Here is a 17,418-nt window from a genome sequence, read left to right on the forward strand (position 1 = left end):
ACACCGGAGGGATGGAATGCGTACAGAACAGCCCGAAGAGATGCAAAACAGGCTATAGCAGTAACCAAATCCTCAGTTATGCTGATCTATACGCAGAATCAGTCCCCTAGAACTTATAACTACTTAAACCTAACTAACCCAAGGACAGCACACACATCCATGCCCGAGGCAGGATTCGAACCTGCGACCGTAGCAGTCGCGCATGTGAAGGAGACCGGGACGTATATCGACTCGCTAAAGCAAGACATCGCAATTCAGAAGATGTTCGTCGGTTCTACGGAGTCAGTGATGAGACCAGTAATCTGCTATTTGAATGGAAGAAGGCCAGAGAATGATGGCGCAGCTACGTCAAGAAGATCTCAACAGAAGAGTTCTCCCATCCACCAGTACTCACCGGCCATGCTGTTGAAGGGCGCGTAAGAGAAATTGCAGTCGAAGAGATCAAAACTACTTTGAGGAAACTGTAGCCTCGAAAGCCCCCACCCAGATGGGCTTCCTGCAGAGTTATGGTGCTCCCATCATTGGAAGGCAGCCGAATGGTTAACAGAACTCTTCAAAAAGATCACTGACGACGGACAAACACCAACTGGTTGGCAGCATAGCACCACCGTGCCTGTCTTTAAGAAGAAGGGAAATCCCGACGAGTGCACAAGCTACGGTCCAGTTCGACTTCTCTGCCACGCCATGAAAATCTTTGAGCGTGTTGTGGACCAAAGGATCAGTGGGAGCAGACAGATTTCCAGAAACCAAGCTGCATTTGTGAAGAATGCGATTCATGCTGCAAGACTCTTAGTCGAAAAACATCATGAGAAAGCCAAGCCGCTGCATCTAGCATTCCTGGATCTCGAAAAGGCCTTTGATCGTGTGCCACACAATCTCACCTGGCTAGCACTTCGACAGCATGATGTGCCAGAGCAGCCTATTAACTGTGTGCGTTACTTTATGCACAGCCAAGAAGTACAACCTCAGGACTATCCAAGTACTTCCCCATCACAGTCGGCGTCCATCAAGGTTCTGCATTATCACCACTTCTGTTCATTCTCGTAATGGACACCGTGAGAGCTGACCTGCACCTGGCCATTACCATGGACCCTACTTCATGCTGACAACGTGATGTTGCCAGCAGAAAACAAGCTTGATCTGCAGAGCCTAATTCAAGACTGGAGTGACCGAGTAGTGCAACACGGTTTGCGCCTTAATCTGAAGAAAACTGAGTACATGACATCAGAGAGAGATGAAACGGGAACCATCACGATCAATGGTGAAGATCTGACTCGTGTTAGTAAGTTTAAGTACCTGGTTCCATGATCACCGTTGACGGCCGACTCACAGAAGAGGTCAACACCGGAACTCAAATGGTTCAAATGGCTCTAAGCACTATGGGACTTAACATCTGAGGTCATGAGTCCCCTAGACTTAGAACTACTTAAACCTAACTAACCTAAGGACATCGCACACAACCATGCCCGAGGCAGGATTCGAACCTGCGACCGTAGCAGCAGCGCGGTTCCGGACTGAAACGCCTAGAGCCGCTCGGCCACAGCGACCAGAGCTCAGGCAGCCTGGATGAAGTGGCGAACAACAAACGGAGTCACTTGCGACCGAAGGGATGAAATATAATTTAAAGTAAAAAATCTAACGCACTGTCATCCGACCAGTCACCTTGTATGGTTGTGAATGCTGGCCGACTACAGCTGAGACAGAGTGTAATGGAAACGAAGAAGCTAAGATGGATAACGAACCTTGCTAAGTTATATCACGTTTCTCCTGACAGCATTAGGAAACAGTTTGGTGCTGCACCAATCCAAGACAAAAAGCGTCTTCGACGGTTTGGCCGTGTTTTACGGGTCAAGGCTGGTTACACACTTGAAGTCATCGGCAGGAGACCCAAAGGAAGACACAAGCCACAATGGGGTGATACGATTCATAAAGACCATAAATGCGTGGACATCCACCCAGATGCAACCCGTGATAGAGCGAAATGGAGACAACCGACCCATGTGGCGGATCCCGCAGGTACACGGGACAAACGCTGAAGAAAAAGAAAAAGGAGAAGTAGCAGTGGAAGAACGGAGAGGGCGAGGGCAGTCTGTGGTTACGTCTCTTGAGACAGGACTGAAGATTAGTACCTCAAGGTAATTTATGAAGTTCCGCGATACTTGAGGGAGGTTTTCTCGGAAGAAAGAATACTAGGCAGCACTAAAGCGCTACAATCTATGACTAAGAACGACGTAACTAGCAGGACTGTACTACTGCTGATTGACACAGGTGGTCAGTCACGTTTATTTAACGAATGACTGGCCACCTGTGTCAATCACCAGTAGTAGATTTCTGCAAGTTATGTCGCTCTTAAGCATAGGTTGTAAAGTTTAGTGCTGTCTAGTATTCTTTCTTCCGGGAACACCTCCCTCAAATGTCACGCGTTTTGGTATTTACTGAATGCTGTTGTGCAAGTAGCCCTCTCGCCACTTGTAGTCTCACTTTTTTTCTACATACAAATACCAGATTCTGTTCTGATTTTTGTCTCTGCTGACTCATATAACTTTGCCCCGCTCTAGTTTTACCATACTTTCATGATTTATTTAATCTGCTCCTCTTCTACTGTAGTGGCTGAACGCCGTCTGCAGGGAGCTATATGGAGAGCGCTGTCGTGGGCCCACACTCACGGCTTTATGTTTTCGGCTGCCAAAACTTGTGTGATGCACTTCTGTCGCCGTCGTACCGTCCACCCCCATCCAGAATTTTACCTCCGTGAGCAACTATTAGATGTGGTAGAGACTTACAGCTTCCTGGGACCGGTCTTCGACGCCCGCTTAAGTTGGCTTCCCCATCTTCGTCAGCTTAAGGACAAGTACTGCCGGCACCTTAATCTTATTCGATGTCTGAGCGACACCGACTGGGGTGTTGATCGACGTACACTGCTGCAGCTGTACCAAGCCCTTGTACAGTCCCGTGTTCATTACGGGAGCGTGGTGTACGGTTCAGTTGCCCCCTCTCTACTGAGTCTCCTAAACCCTATCCACCACTGAGGAGCTCACCTTGCGGTGGGAGCCTTCCGATGTAGCCCCATGGACTGCCTCCTTGTAGAAGTTGGCGTTCCTCCGTTGCGGCTCCGGCCGCAAATATTACGCGCAAATTATACCGCCCACATACATAGTTCACCTCACCATCCTAATTACCGTCTTCTTTTTGCCAACGCGGCAGTCCATCTCCCACAACGGCGGCCCAGAACTGGGAATCCCTTCGCTGTCCGTGTCCGGTCACTTCTTCATGAACTCGACGCTTCTCCCTTACCACCTTTCCTGCAGGCCCACTTCTGTACAACCCCAGGGTCCACACCTCGGCCACAGCTTCGGCTGGACCTATTGCAGTGCCCCAAAGGCTCATTCCCATCTGAGTTCTCCACCGGCATTTTCTGTTCTTGGCGAGTTTGAGGACTCAGAAATAATCTACACAGATGGATCACTGGTCGGCGGCCTTGTTGGCCTCGCTTATGCTCACTTTGGCCATGCGGAACAATGCTCCTTGCTGGATGGCTGCAGCCTTTTCACGGCAGAATTGGTTGCCATCTATTGCACTCTTGAACATATCTGTTCCTGCTCTGGAGAGTCCTTCGTTATTTTTAGTGATTCCTTAAGCAGCCTACAAGCTCTCGACCAGTGCTTCCCTATGCATCCTTTGGTACTGTCAATCCAGGAATCTCTTTATGCCCTCTGCACCAGTGGACGCTCAGTGACCTTCATGTGGACTCCAGGCCATGTCGGAATACGGGGCAATGAACATTTGACCGCCTGGCCAATCAGGCCATTAGTAAACTACCTCTGGAGGTTGGCCTACCGGAGACCGATTTGCGAGCAGTCTTCCATCGCAAAGTTTTCAGGATCTGGGACACTGAATGACGCACCCTGAGCACAACAAATAAACTCCGTGCTATCAAGGAGACGACGAATGTGTGGTGGTCATCCATGCGAGCCACTCGCAGGGAATCTGTTGTCATTTGCCGGCTCCGGATTGGCCATACGTGACTAACGCATGGTTAACTCCTTCGCCGCGAAGACCCTCCTCCGTGTCACTGTGGTTCCCTTTTGACTGTGGTCCACATCTTGTTGGACTGCCCAATTTTAGCCGCTCTGCAGCGGACTTTTAACCTTCCCAGCACCCTATCTTTGTTGTTGGGCGGCAATGCGCCAACAGCATATTTAGTTTTAGGTTTTATTCGTCATGGGTGTTTTTATCGTACCATCTAAGGGTGGGCATCTGCCCTTCTCTCCGAGGAATCCTCCCTCCCTCCACATTAACTCTGTTACTCTTTTTTGCATTTGTTTGTTTTGATGTTTGTCTTTTCCCTTCATGTGTTCATCACTCCTTGTCTTTTTGGGGTGGACATTTTAATGTGCCGCAGAGTGGCTGGCCCATATCCTCTTTTATTCTTGTGTTTATCCAGCCCAGGCCACCTGCTCTATGGTTTTAATCCCTACTTCTGCTTTACCTTAGCGTGTATGTTTTCCCCGTTTTTTATTCGTGCCATTCGTTTCCTTTTTAGGTGTTGTTCCGCATTTCTTTTACCCCTTTTGCTTTCCCAATCGCACTTTGGGAGTTGTTTTATCCTAAGCCTTGTTTGCGTCAGGAACAAGGGACTGATGACCCTGTAGTTTGGTCCCTTTATTCCTCAAACCAACCAACCCATCAAATTCTAAAACGGATGTTTGTGTAAATTTTACCTCTTCATTTATTGTATTTCTGCAGTATGAAATTAAGAATTAAATATTTTTCTTTGTCTGGCCTTTCTTGATACGAAACTACTGTTCTTGCAAGCGTAAAATTTCGACTGAACCATAAAAGTAATTAGCTTCTGCATAGGATTTACAATTTTTTTCCATTGCTCTCACGGAAAAGTTTGAAACAAAATAGGCGAGTAAGCCCATGGTGTAATAGCCCAGTTAGTGAAGACCGAAATGGGTCGATTATGGAAAATAACATTTTTGTACAGTTGTAGGTTGGAGTGCCATGAACTATGTACTAGTAATACTGACTAGTGAGAGATGAGTGTGGGGCTAGGTTTGCAGATCACTTTTGTATGTTTTTCTTGAATAATACGAAAAACGTGGCTTTCATCGAAAACCTGTCACTAAACACAACTGAAGTACATAAAATTTCCTACAAAAAATTGCTGTTCATATTTTGCCTAGGACTAATAGTTTTCACGAAGAGAGCGAGGTAATACTGAACATCTCTCGTGATGGTATATTATGCTGCATTTCATGTATTGTTTTTTGTCTCTAGTGAAAGTATGAAAACATAACAAGAATTAATCTTACTTCTAAAATGCTTCCACTGAATAAAAAAAATACTTAGGATTTTATTGTAATATTTTTAAATATTGCAGCAGATGAAATCCAAGACCTTTAAATATGAAAACTATTAAGGGCTTAACATACACATTGTACTTCTCTTTCTATGATCTTTCAAAATAGTACTAAGTCATATCATAATACAGGTGTAAGGACCTGACTTGGGAAAGCCTCTAGCCTTCCTATCGTTCATTTTATGAGTGAATGGTGAGTTGTGAGTCCTGAAAAAAGCTAGTTCATTCCAGTGAGTGTGCAGTTCTCATCGGGTCACTGAAAAGAATGCTTTTGCCCATGTCTAATCCAGGCTGTCGATCATACCAGTCCACGTCATTAAATTGCCGTGCCAGGCGGAATCGAACTGTCGCCGGCGCGCCTCAGCACTCACGACTAATTGCGCGGGTATCGAGAGGGCGTTACTAAGGCCTCCATTATACCGTGAAAAATCATCGTCACATGTCTCTTATGCAAGACTTTTATGAAATCTTTGACCCTGCATTGGGACTCTTTTATCATGTCTTTTATAAAAGTTAGTGCGTGGTCCAAGCTGTTATAGATGATTAGTCAAAGAACGTCCACAGTGTAATGGACTACTCACCATATTAAGGGCCAAATTTAAACGATGAAAAGAACAAACCACATGAACAAATACAGTGCTGACGGTGCTCTTAAATAGCGCTAGTATAGTTCAGGGTTTCTTTACATAATTATCTTATCGCGTATTTGCAAGCGAAATTCAGTCTTATGCAATAACGAAGTCGACTATTTACAGTTTAAGAAACTATATTTCTTTTTCAAACGACGATATAGATTTAATAACACGGCACGATAGCTTGGTACTTTCTGTCTGTTGTTGTGGTCTTGGTCTTCAGTCCGAAGACTGGTTTCGTGCAGCTCTGCACTCTGGTGTACCCTGTGCAACTCTCTTCGTCTCCGTGAATCTACTGCAACGTACATCCACTTGAATCTGCGAACTGCAGTCAAGCATTGGTATCTCTTAACATATTCTACTTTCCACACTTATCTTCATTGTCGTGTTTACGATTCCTCATTGCCACTAGGCGTGTTAGTTTCTTTACTTTACTGAATTTCTGCCACAGTTCCCGTTTTCCCATAGTCTGTACCTATTCGTTAGTGCATCAGCCAGTCTAATCTTCAGTATTCTTGAAGCACCACACCTAACGGTCTATTCCCTTCTAGCCTCAACAGTTTACCGTCCACATCTCACTTCCATGCAAGGCTACACTCTGGACAAATTTCTTCCGAAAAGACTTACTAAGATTGAAATTTTTATTCGATGATAATGTTTTCTTTTCCTATTCAAGAAACAATTCGCTTCCTACTTCTAGTCGGTTTTTTATGTATTTTCTACTTAGACCATTGTAAGTGTTATTTATACCTACATGTTACTTCTAGTTTTTCATTTCGTAATTCCCCCAACATTGCGTGATGATTCGACTGCATACCACTACTTCCTTTCAAGTTTTTCCTTTCGTTGATAGTCACTATAGCCTCTTTTCAAGACGCTATTCATTCCGTTCAACTGAAATATGTCCTTTGCCCATATTTTCCAACAGTTGCTGCATTTCCCTGTCGATACTCTGTGTGACACTGCACATATTCAAAGTTTTGACAACCGCATTCCACACTGTTTCATAACGGACTGTCTTACACAAGCTTTTAGTTTGAAGCCTTAAAAATCGCACAGAAGACAGAATCAAAGAACATCGTCACAAATGCGGCACGTATTTCACAAAATAGTGTTCTCGCACGGTCCTAGAGCTGTTAAAGAAGTGCAGAGATCTGTAGCAGAATAAAATAAAATTTCTGTACAATAAATCGGAATTGGCTGCTACTTATGTCCAAATCATTGTATATCTACGCCGAAGCGACGTGTCCGGCAACATATGTAACGGGAAGGCCAAATGTATTTTAATTACTATATTTACTAGAGAGTACCGCAGCTAGGGCCACGAGTAACGCTGATGCCGCTACATGCTTGTTCGTATTTCGAGTGTTCAGTATTCCGAGTTAATGGAGCATTATTAATGACGTTATATACTACGGACTTTGGTAATAACAATGTATGTTTCCCCTAGCCACCCCCCACGCCCCACCTCCGCCCCCCAACCAGGGGCATCCATTCATCGACAAATCGTGGTGTAATAAATCAAAATTGAGTGCTCGTTTGACGGAGGATGGCTCCATTAATTATTTATATTTAAATTTCAAGGACGTTTCGGTATTTTAAGAAGGAAACGAAAAACTATAGGAGAGGGGGTGGAAATTAGAATGGAGGCTTTGCAGGCTACACAATCAGGGAGTAGTAGCGAGTTTCACGTAGATGGCGACGCGAAACTGCGAGAGTGACAGAGAAAATGAATTTTTCCCTAGCGGAATTATTAAGAATTTATTCGAGTCGCAATACTTACACAAACGAATAATGATTAACAGACTTGCGTTAATACGTTGAGTGCGAAGAAATAGATGATCGATAGGCGGATAGAGGAAGCAACCAGCTACTTGAAAAGAAGAAGTTGCCTAGTGCGGTGTATCTGATCGCAATGTCTGTGCATGTTTTAACCTCATCCAGCGGGCACAGGGTAACCAAAACATAAGTGTCCTCGAAATTGCTCACCATAGAGCAATCCCAACTTTGTGCAGTGGCTCTCTTCATGTACTCGTGGTTCTTGATGTGTGTGCTTCGACTTCACATATGTCGGCCGGCTGAAATAGACCTCATCTTAACCCTAGATTACTAGACGCTCGTAAAGTTTTCTATTGCAGTAGGGCATAAAACAAAACAGTTTGTACTTAATAGGACTTCAGAAATAATAACTGTAATTAACTAATGCGTAACCCATAAATTACGACTTCCTTTGAGTGAAATATGGAGTAGGAAGAAACATCCCCACGGAAAGTTTATGGGCCTGTCGTTTCCGGTGAATCAACTGCAACCGATGTTTCTTATCTTCATGTGCTACAGCTATGGTCAGTCTCTCAATGGCAAGAAGCTGAGCAACACGTCAGTATTTGGGAGCAAGGTTGTGCGCAGCCTCAGTGGCGTAACTCAGTACGCGACTGATTAAACGACGTTGTATCCGACCGGTGGATTGGGCGCAAGGAGCCGGTTGACACAGCATTTTATGCATGACCTCAACGTTCACACACGATGTGAAGCGATCATGTGTATGTGCCTCAGATACCAGCTGATGTTTCCGACTTCAGAAACAGTGTTATTGCAACAGTTACTCCTGACACATTGATCAAGGTTTCGGAACAACTCTCCTATCGACTCTATGTGTGATCGGTGTTTACACTGAATAACTGTAAGAAAAATTGTTTGTGTTTCTATTACATTTGGTGTATCATTTATAATCGTAAGGTGAATGTAATGCGTGCTATAAAGCCTTAAATCGGTATATTCATTTTGAAACACCCTGTACTTCAATTACGACTAATAATTATAGACGCTAGTAGTAGTATGTGTTTAGGTTGGTTAGAACATCGAAGTACATGTGGCAAGAGCAAGCCATTAATACTTATTTTCCCCTGGACAGCATGACAGGTTTTTAAGTGTGGACACGTGCACACAAAAGAGTTAGTCTACACTGATAGGCGTAGTCCACTTGGTGGTGCAGCTACACCCGTGCTGAAAATATCAGGTCGTAATATTTTTGACGTGTTTGTGGGAAGACTGTTCGAAGTAGAGAAAAAGGTGCCACATATATTAATATCTACACTTATACCCGTTACACCTTGTTTATTATTGTTACTATTTGCGTCGGATCAAGCAAGGCATTCAGCCCATTTGGGAAATCCTCCTGCTCGTCCATGATTCTCTCATTTTTCCTCCATGGAGTCTCTTACTGTCTTCAGTCCAATTAATCTCTTGTCTCTTTGGGTCTCCATTCTGCGACCTAACGTTCCACTTGTGTATCTTGTCTCTGTATATGCTTCTGTGCTCACTTTCTAATAGATGGATTTGGGCTCACGTTTAGGTCAAGTTTAATTTGTGTGCTCAGTGGTATTGTTGAATTGTTGACTTGAACCCTTGTATGAATGCCAGAATTCTGTTGTTGCGCCTTGCTGGTCCCGGCCTGATTATGTGCCCATAGAATTTTAATCTTTTTCTGACTTCTGCTGCAAGGTTGAAATCTTCGCTGTGGTTTTCCTAGAGTGGAATTTGTATAGCTCTTCTGGCAGCTTCAGACTGAGAATTGTTATTGTGATTCTGTGTTCTTCTTTCAGCACGCAATCAAGGTCGCTTTTCCAATGGAGAGATAGCGCCTCAATTGCATACAGTATTTCGGGCTTGACTACTGTGAGATCTTTGTTTGCGCGGACATGTGTTTCTTGTTACAAATGACTCGTCTTTTGATGTACACTCAATTTATTTTTGCTGTAATTTGTATCCAATTTTTTTATTTTTTCATTTTTATTTATGTATTTATTTATTTTTGGGAGAACAATGCAGACTTTTCGAAAGACATTTGCAGGCCAACTTTTACTGCACATTGTTTTAGCATTTCTATTTGTTTGATGGTTGTTGCTTTGCTATCAGAGAGTATGGGCGAGTTGTCTGTGGTGGCTGGGTTTGAGATTTCTATCTTGTCCCGGGATCGTCCTCATCGTGTTCACTTCCAGTGCGCTTGGATTTTCTGTTATTTTTCCCATTCCCTCACTACTTGGCCCAGGACTTGGTTGAACGATAGCAGGGATATTCCGTCGCTTTGGCTCAAAAATGGTTCAAATGGCTCTGAGCACTATGGGACTTAACATCTGTGGTCATTAGTCCCCTAGAACTTAGAACTACTTAAACCTAACTAACCTAAGGACATCACACACATCCATGCCCGAGGCAGGATTCGAACCTGCGACCGTAGCAGTCGCGTGGTTCCGGACTGCGCGCCTAGAACCGCTAGACCACCACGGCCGGCAGTCGCTTTGGCGTACTCCAGTTTTGATCATGAAGAGATCATAGATTTCGTCTGTGAATTTCACTTTCTATGTCGTGCCACGCAATGTCTGATAAGTCGTAGTGTTTTTAAGTCGAGTCCCTGTTTTTCAAGATGTTGAACAAGGAATGTCGGTCAACAGAATCGTATTCTTTCTTTTAATCAGTGAAAGTGTCGAAACCTCGCTGGTATTCGCCAACTTTGTGTTGTAGCTGTTCTTGTGTTCTCTGCAGTTAAGTCCGCCGATAAAATTTTGTAAGCAACTTGTACATAGTAGGGGTATTCCCCTGTAGTCGTTCACATTCGACTATCTCTTTTCTCGTGTAGCGGATGGATAAGTGCACGTTTCTAGACGTCAGGAAGTTTTCTGTTTTCCAGATGATTGGGATTATTTGTGTAACATGTCGTAAAGACTTCGGTCGGAGGTTCTTTACTAGTACTGTAATGGTGCATTCTTCACCGGATCTCTTGTTGCCTTTAATTTTAGTGCCTGTTTGTGGCTCTCTTCACATATTTATCGCAGAAATTCTGGTTGGGAGAAGGTGCAGTCTTGTGTTGGAAATCTCGTTTCGCGCCCAGGCAAGTAAAATATATCAGAGAAATAATGTGCCTGACAATTCTCTTCATTTGTTAATGCAAATTTTCCATCTTTTTTTCTGAAGTATGAGTTTTGAGGTGCCTACCCGCGGACGCCCTGTAAAGTTCTCTCCTCTTGCTGCTGCGGAAGTGTTCCCGTACAGCGTCCAGTTGTTCCTTCACGTGTTTTCTCTTGGTTTGCCAGATGAGTTTTGCAGCCTTTTTATTGGGCTCATTAAAACGATATAGACTTCCGAAGATTTTTTACGGGTTTATTTCTGGAAGACTTATTTGCATCTGTCTAATGCCTTTTCACATTCTGAGTCCCACCATGTATGTTAACTGTTCCTTTTCCGCTGTATAGTTCTCTTACTTTTTGTGTGATCATTCTATAGAATTTTTCCTATGTGTTTTCTTGTCGACTTTCAATTTCCTACTGTGTATTAGATTTTACTACCTTTTTCGTTTCAAACTTCTCTATGTGAGTTCTTTGCTGATGGAGTGTCCTCGCTGTAAGTTTTATTTTGGTTCGAGTTAGATACTGGTCTCAATCAACATTCGCACCTTTCCAAATTTGAATGTCAAGGGTCTCTTTCTGGACCTCGTAGGAAATCGCGACATGGCTCGTTTCGAATCCTGCCATCTGCTGTACAGGTGACCTCCACGTTTTCTGTTTTCGCAAGGATTTTTTGAGGGATGTATACAAAATCTTCAGGTTGTTCGTCTGGCATAGTTTGAAGAGTCTTAGACAGTTTTGTTTGCATATTTGTGTGCAGGAAACTTTCCCACGATTCGCTGATGACATTTTTATCTGCCGGTTCGTGCGTCGAAATCACCAGTAAAATTTTTATGCTGTCTTTGCGTCTACCTGCTGCGATCCAGAGCAGCCCTTTCACAGGCCGACCGATTGACCAACCCCCCCCCCCCCCCTCCCTCAGGGTAGTGGGCCTGTCCCGAGATTCTGACGTTACTGGTGGACGATTTTATAGTCGGGTCCATGGTCAATATGCGTCAGCTCCAGCGGGGTTCGATCAGCCGCTAGTCCACATCCTTTAATAGCAAAAGTGATGTCACATTAAAAAAACTCGACGGCTACAGTAGCCTGTTCACCAAATGTTCAAATGTGTGTTAATTCGTAAGGGCCCAAACTACTAAAGTCATCAGTCCCTAGTCTTACACACTACTAAAACTAACTTAGGCTAACTTATGCTAAGAACAACACATACACCCATGCCCGAGGGAGGACTCGAACCTTCCACGGGGGGAGCCGCACGAACCGTGGCAAGACGCCCGAGTCCGTGCAGCTACCCCGAGCGGCCCCTCCACCACAAGTCATGGCAGTGAACTGGAGTATCTGCGCTAGACCGCTGTATGAATCAGTGTAGTGACATGGATTGGACGGTGACGTTAAATAATAACAGAAAGAAGGTATCGGTTTGGATGTACTCCGAACTACGACATGAATGAAGTTGCCGATTTGTTGGTGTACCAACATCGACTGTCCGTCATGTCTACTAGGATTTGGATTGGATTGTTTGGGGAAGGAGACCAGACAGCGAGGTCATCGGTCTCATTGGGTTAGGCAAAGAAGGGGAAGGAAGTCGGCCGTGCCCTTTCAAAGGAACCATCCCGGCATTTGCCTGGAGTGATTTAGGGAAATCACGGAAAACCTAAATCAGGATGGCCGGACGCGGGATTGAACCGTCGTCCTCCCGAATGCGAGTGTCTACTAGGAATGGTATATCTCGTAGAACAGTAAAAAAAATTCTTAACAACTGGATCTGGAGACAAGTGTCATGTCCTACAATCACAAAACTGTTTGAGACTCAAGAGTAACCATTCTTTGTTCAAACTAATCCTTCAGATAGCACGTTAGTTTTGAATCGAGTGGTCTGTCTTTGTATATTTTTGCTTGTCGATAGACCACATTGTTGTGTCACATAAGTAATCCGATTGTTGATTCAGGATCAATTTCTTGCATTTCTTCACTATAAGTGGAACAGCTTACCACTGTACAGCATGTGATTACAGTGAAAACACTACCTGAACGGACAAAGTTGCGCAGTAACTGTGAGATTCTATGGCGTAGTGAAGCACCGAATTAATCAGCAGTTTGCGGACTTATAGTTAAATTCAATGAAACTGGTTCACCAGTTAACATTGAGAGGTCTGGATGTCCTCGTGCTGGTCGATCTATACAAAGCATTGCAGTTGCTCTAGAGAGTGTAGTAGTTAGTCCCGCGAGGTCCCTTCTTAACCGTTCCTCATAACTGAGCATCAGGACGTTTTCCATTATCACCCTATGCAGCAGCTGCAAGAAGCCGGACTTGAAACAGATGACGTTTTGTAGACTAGTTTCAGAGTAGTCAACAGGAAGACGATGGCTTTGTGACTGAGGCAGCACTTCCACTCAAATTGATTCGAGAATAAACAGAACCACCTTCTTTGGCAGGCAGAAAATCCTTACAAAGTTCAAGCGAAAGACAGGCAGTCATAGCGAATGACAGTCTGGTATGGCTTCTTAATTGGCAGCATCATTGGGGATTATTTTCCTGAAGATGAAGCATGTCAAGCTATTACTGTTAATGTCGGCCGACACAGTGCGAAGAATTTTTTTGGCCTCATTGCGCTGGAGTGGACGTTCAAGAGATATGTTTTCAGCAGGTTGGTGCTACATGTCCCACTTCCCGAGAAACAACTAAGAGGTTTCCACATTGCCTCATCTCGCGTAACACTGGCCAAAAATGGCCACCAAGGTTAAACCCTTGCGAAGTTCTCCTCAGGGTTATCTTGAATCATTGATGTATGTCGACAAACACGGGAACATCCACCAGTTACAGGAAGAAAACCGACGTGTTGTTGGTGAAATGCAATTGGACTCTTGTGCTGCACTCACAGTGAAATATAAACTTAATTCGGTATGAAGGACTTTATACTTATTTTGATGTGTTTTTCCCTTCTAATAAAGCCCATATCTGTTTTTAACAAAGATTCAAATTCGTATGTACATATTTCTGCAACATCAACAGCCAAAGAAGTTGCTGTTTATGTCATCATGTCCCAAATATAGTCAGTGATTCCCCAGGAACTTCTAGTCAGAACATGATGGTGTATTATTTATTTGTTCTTTAGCGCAGGGCTGCCATGTGGTTTACTGAACGCTAGAGAACATTGTTCCTTTTTGTTTATATGAATGGCGTACAAAATACACAAGACAGTGACGGTAAACTTCCCATTATGACAGCCGTCCACCTGTCAGACTATCCAAGTCTTGGAGTGTTTCTCCCGTGGGAGGTGGTTTGCAAAGCGCTGCTAGGTAAACTCGGCAGGCAACCAGCCCGAGAGCGCGCGTTATTTCTACATCTACATCTACATCTACATCCATACTCCGCAAGCCACCTGACGGTGTGTGGCGGAGGGTACCCTCAGTGCCTCTATCGGTTCTCCCTTCTATTCCAGTCTCGTATCGTTCGTGGAAAGAAGGATTGTCGGTATGCTTCTGTGTGGGCTCTAATCTCTCTGATATTATCCTCATGGTCTCTTCGCGAGATATACGTAGGAGGGAGCAATATACTGCTTGACTCTTCGGTGAAGGTATGTTCTCGAAACTTTAACAAAAGCCCGTACCGAGCTACTGAGCGTCTCTCCCGCAGAGTCTTCCACTGGAGTTTATCTATCATCTCCGTAACGCTTTCGCGATTACTAAATGATCCTGTAACGAAGCGCGCTGCTCTCCGTTGGATCTTCTCTATCTCTTCTATCAACCCTATCTGGTACGGATCCCACACTGCTGAGCAGTATTCAAGCAGTGGGCGAACAAGCGTACTGTAACCTACTTCCTTTGTTTTCGGATTGCATTTCCTTAGGATTCTTCCAATGAACCTCAGTCTAGCATCTGCTTTACCGACGATCAACTTTATATGATCATTCCATTTTAAATCACTCCTAATGCGTACTCCCAGATAATTTATGGAATTAACTGCTTCCAGTTGCTGACCTGCTATTTTGTAGCTAAATGATAAGGAATCTATCTTTCTATGTATTCGCAGCACATTACAGTTGTCTGGATTTCGGTGGCATTTAGAGTAAACAAGCGTCATTCCGCGTGTTTATTTGACGGACTTGGCTGTATAAAAGCATTCGCATGCAGCTGTTTCAGCTTTGACGTTTGAGCATAGATGAGTGAATGTGCAAACGAAAACGTATATCATGAAATTAAGTTCTTAGTAAATTACAAGAAATTGTGGATGGATGTGGCAAAGTTACACTAACGCACTCTGAGTTACAAGAAATATTGAGACATTTATCAAAACAGCTGGTATACACATGCTGCTTACGAAATGTGCCCCAATTCCATGTGATATAGTATAACTGTAAAGCAAATCCTGTAAATGCACAGGAAGCTTCTGATTACCAAGATAAGTGAGGACCTCAGGCTACACGGGAAACCGAAAAACATTGACAATCAAACGTACAAGCCCACTGTGTGATTTACCTATCACTCACCTGGAAAAGGTTAATATATTTAAGAAATTTCACTTAAAAAGTAAAATATCTCGTATCATTTGCTTTCAGTCATTTTCTGGATATAAACATCCATTTTTTCTGTTTCTGTCGTTGATTCACTTTATTCTTTACTACGGTTCTCATTTTCAGGAAAGTGAAAACATCGACAGAATCAAGTTTGCCCTGTATTTTCTAATGTATCTCCGAAGATGAAGCAAGAAACAACGGCATTATGCATGACCGATATCTGACGATCGGATGGGGCTCTGTATCGTCGTCTGCATGTAAAACTTGAGGCTCATGCGTAATAGTATACTCTAAAGGACAACATTCATTGTAATCTGCTTATTCCTATCATATGTTTATATGCATCATTTTCTAGCATTCACCTATATTATTTTCTTTATCTACAACATACGCTTTTCATTTTTTACAGCCATCAGTATAATATAAGTCTGATGATCATATGATTATTAGAAACATGCACCAAAATAGCTGCGTATAGTAAGTGATCGTTATTCACGATACACTGTTCCGCCGTTTATCGCCATTGTCAAGTACTGGCGAATACAAATTTTGTGAGTGTGTATAAGTGGGAATGTCATTTATATTAAGGTGACTATATTCCATTTGCGTCTAGATTGATGTGACGTCCATATTACGTAATTAGTGAACTGTCTTATAACTGTCTCTGTTTTGATAAGATAATAAATGAAGTAAATATATTGAAAATAAAACGTTAACTACGGTGTAAGAGTAGTTTGATAGTTCCACTCTTATGACGGTATATGTAAACAAAGATTATGCAGATGAACAGCGATATTCTTTTATTAACTAAAATTTGTTACCATTGTCTTAGGTTGTGACTTATGTTACTTTTGATTTATCCATTTTCGAGTTCTAAAAGTTCAATAAAGTTTTTGAGGTAGTACTTCTGTCTAATTTCTGTATGCATGTTTAATATTTGCTGTGGGAATTTTCTCGTGTGTGTATACCTTTCCAGTTTCTCAAGAGTGTTCATTGCTAAACTTTCCAGTGTCCTGTATAGAATCTGGAGTGTATTTTCGATCGTATCAGCAGTGTACTTCTGATTTTTCAAATGAAGAAAGATACTTGACTGATTATTTTCGCCCCCTCTACTGTGTTCCTTATATGTGACGGTAAAATTTCTTCAGGTGGTCAGTGTGACCGAGCGGTTCTAGGCGCTTCAGTCTGGAACCGCTCGACCGCTACGGTCGCAGGTTCGAATCCTGCCTCGGGCATGTATATGTGTGATGTCCGTAGGTTAGTTAGGTTTAAGTAGTTCTACGTTCTAGGGGACTGATGACCTCAGATGTTAAGTCTCATAGTGCTCAGAGCCATTTGACTTTAAAATTTCTTCCTGTTGGCCAATGTAAAAGCTATTATAGTTTGTTATTGGTTGGTATTATAGTTTGTTATTGGTTACAAAGGTTTATTGAATATTTATGGATCTAAAAAGTGCATTAATATTAATGGAGATTCCATGAAGGTAGGCTGCCGATACGTATCTTAGTTTCTATGTAGGTGATGTTTCTCGAGTTAAGCATATCTCGCTATGTATGTTGTTCCGTTTTGTTGTATTACACTTTTAGTATATTCTTGTGAGTATTTTGGGGTCAACGTCATTTGTATAGGCTATATAGTGAAGAGTTTGCAGGTCTTTGTGAACTACTGATTTTTCTAGTGGTAGGTTATTTAATCAATTAATCACTGAATGGAAAAATGTTAGATTGTAAGCCACTGAATGACAGGAATTGGCATTTATAATGTTGTCAGAAGCGTTATTAGTTCTACAGATATAAAATGTGTGATGATTATTATTTTTGCCAATTGTGAGGTCTAGATAGTTTATGATATTTGCTTCCTCAATTTCGATAGTGAAATTAATTTTAGTGTTAGTTGGTTGAGTGTTTGGTCGATACTTTAGATATCTGGACGGCTGCCGTCTACCAACAAGAGGGTATTCTCTGTGTACCTAAAATATGTGCAATCTCTTCCAGAGATTTTAG

At 42.9% G+C, this 17,418-nt stretch overlaps 1 pseudogene; it reads left to right on the forward strand.

The window, feature by feature from the left end:
- Positions 1-489: 489 nt before the first annotated feature.
- Positions 490-2,036, forward strand: LOC126202955 (uncharacterized; annotated as a pseudogene).
- The last annotated feature ends 15,382 nt before the right edge of the window (positions 2,037-17,418 follow it).

Source organism: Schistocerca nitens, chromosome 9 (genome assembly GCF_023898315.1).
Source record: "Schistocerca nitens isolate TAMUIC-IGC-003100 chromosome 9, iqSchNite1.1, whole genome shotgun sequence".
Lineage (NCBI taxonomy): Eukaryota > Metazoa > Arthropoda > Insecta > Orthoptera > Acrididae > Schistocerca > Schistocerca nitens.